Source organism: Engraulis encrasicolus, chromosome 24 (assembly GCF_034702125.1).
Source record: "Engraulis encrasicolus isolate BLACKSEA-1 chromosome 24, IST_EnEncr_1.0, whole genome shotgun sequence".
Taxonomy (NCBI): Eukaryota; Metazoa; Chordata; class Actinopteri; order Clupeiformes; family Engraulidae; genus Engraulis; species Engraulis encrasicolus.
Genome location: NC_085880.1, coordinates 41,150,266 through 41,152,643, shown reverse-complemented (window position 1 = coordinate 41,152,643; position 2,378 = coordinate 41,150,266). Strand labels below are relative to the sequence as shown.

The 2,378-nt window shown below is 42.5% G+C and overlaps 1 long non-coding RNA gene across 1 annotated transcript; it reads right to left on the bottom strand.

Annotated features, from left to right (window-relative positions):
- Positions 1-1,271: 1,271 nt before the first annotated feature.
- On the bottom strand, positions 1,272-2,098 carry LOC134440780 (uncharacterized). The gene is made up of 2 exons (XR_010033028.1): positions 1,736-2,098; positions 1,272-1,400 (listed from the first exon to the last, which is right to left on the bottom strand). It is a non-coding gene; the product is annotated as an uncharacterized LOC134440780 (long non-coding RNA).
- Positions 2,099-2,378: the final 280 nt, after the last annotated feature.

Below are 2,378 nucleotides of genomic sequence, written 5' to 3'. Positions count from 1 at the left end.
CCAACGCTATTTGCCATTCAACGCTTTGAAGCCAGATTTGGGAACATTCCAACTTACATTCCACCTTAGCAACGCCAAACGCAGGTGCTGATTGGACAACAAAACACCCAATCAGACAACGCTAAATTCAAATCATGTCCCGCCCCTCTACGGGCCGGGGAGACGATTGTGACATCATAATCTTTGTTATGAGACTTCGCACAATGCTCGGGGCTTGGTTGCTGGTAGTATTAATAAACAACGAAACCCTCGAATGTAACAGTACCACCCTATACATCTCATGAGTGAATCTGGCGATCGACAAGGATGGAAAATATAATATTCATGTAATAGTGTTCAAGGGCTGGATGTAGTCTTGGAGTTAGTTTGTAAACAGTACAATATACCGTACACATTGACTGACCGTACACCATATTAGCTAGTGGCTAGCATGTGCCAGTCCGAAGTTGGGAGACTTAATTTCTGCTAAAGTGTAGTGTCTTTACAAGTGGTGGAGACATCGCTATGGCATATTGTTTGTGTATGCTATTCTTGAAATATGTTTGTGGGAAAAAGTGGTGGGGACACGTTTACCTCTGGTGACACCCACATCACAAGTAAACGTACAAGTTATGTTTTGTAAGTACACTAGCACATTGGCTGTTGCACCTTTTTCGCCATTGCAACTGATGGGATAGACAGACATAGCCAGACCGTGTTGATTCTGAAACCCCAACAAGGAGGACCCACCACAAACTAGCTGATCGGAGGACAAGTACATACAGACTGAGGCCTACTCTGTACTCGAATAAGTTACTGGTGTCACGGAAAGATATTTGTTTATTTTATGCCTTTACTTTCAACACCTCTGTCCACCACCCACACCAAGAATTACACCCATTCCTGCAACACATAAATAACTCCCGTTGAATGCTTTGCCATTTACAAATGACGAATCTAAACCTTTCCGTTTCACAGCTGTCATCTTCACAAACCTGAAGGTTGTTTCCCAGGCCCCATCGACGTCGAGGCAGTCACGGAGATGTTAGTTGCTCTCATTCAGTCAACACAGTCATTTCAGACTTTTGCTTTCAACAGGATTCAGAAAACACTTCTTTTTACATATGTACAGCTTTATAAATATGCAAACAAAGATTTAACTTTTCCCCAGAAGCTTCTAAAGCGATGCATTACCAGTACTTGAGATTCTTCTGTTCATTAATTTAAACTGACAGTTACAGTGTGTTAAGACCGTGTTAACCAGTATTGCAAAATAATTAGGAAACAAAAAGTATGGGCAGTCATATTTTATCATTTATTAAGCTTGTTAAAACAATGAAGTGGTGTGAAGATAGTTGTGGAGAGCAGATCCTAGGAGGTGCTGGGCCCCTTCTCAGGTGTGGATGACTACACATCTTGAGCTGTAGAAAAAAAAAATAATAATGCAAATGAACATGAAAGATGAGAACAGGATCCATGTCATACACGAACTACAAAAAAATACATGTACATAACATTGGGCCACAGGTCTGCACACATGTGAATGCGCTGGCACAATCTTTTAAAATTGAGTGTACTATAAACAAAACGTATAAGAGTAATAATCCATAAATGTATGTACCATTACATACAACACTATGATGTGCTATGCCAGTGTGCGAGGATTTTTTTTGCTTTTCAATAGTATACACTGTGATACATAAGAACACTACGTAACATACGGAGTAACGTGGACAGCAGTGGTCCTGCACAACACCTTGGTGGCGCCTCCTCCTCAGATGTGTGTGGGTGACCGCAGCACAGGTCCTTGGTCCAGGTGGTGACAATGGTGGCGCCTCCTCCTCAGATGTGTGTGGGTGACCGCAGCACAGGTCCTTGGTCCAGGTGGTGACAATGGTGGCGGCTCCTCCTCAGATGTTTGTGGGTGACCGCAGTGGCCCCTGACAAAAGTGGTGGTGGGAGATTAGGAAGGAGAATCCCCCTTTCCAGCACTCCCACCACCACCAGAGAAAGACAAGTATTAGTGGTGTAGGTCCTTGTCATGATAATAATAATAATAATAATAATAATAGTAATAATAAAAAACTGCATCGCCAACAAATACTTGGTAATGGAGAAGACTTACTTTGAATGATGACAGGCAAGTAGTGTAGACAAACCTGCGGAAGGCTGTGGTGGGAGTTCACTCACTCCCACCACAGCCAAGAAAAAAAACCAAGAATCACTACTTCCAATTTAAAACCACAGTTTGTAATTGCTACGTGACAACAAATAGGCGGCAAGACCAACGGCATTATATATATATATAGTAATAAGAGGCACGCTTTAATTTACTGAGTCACACACAGCGCCCTTCTAATGCCCCCCTGGAGGTTTCTCAGGAAAATGTCATGTCCGAG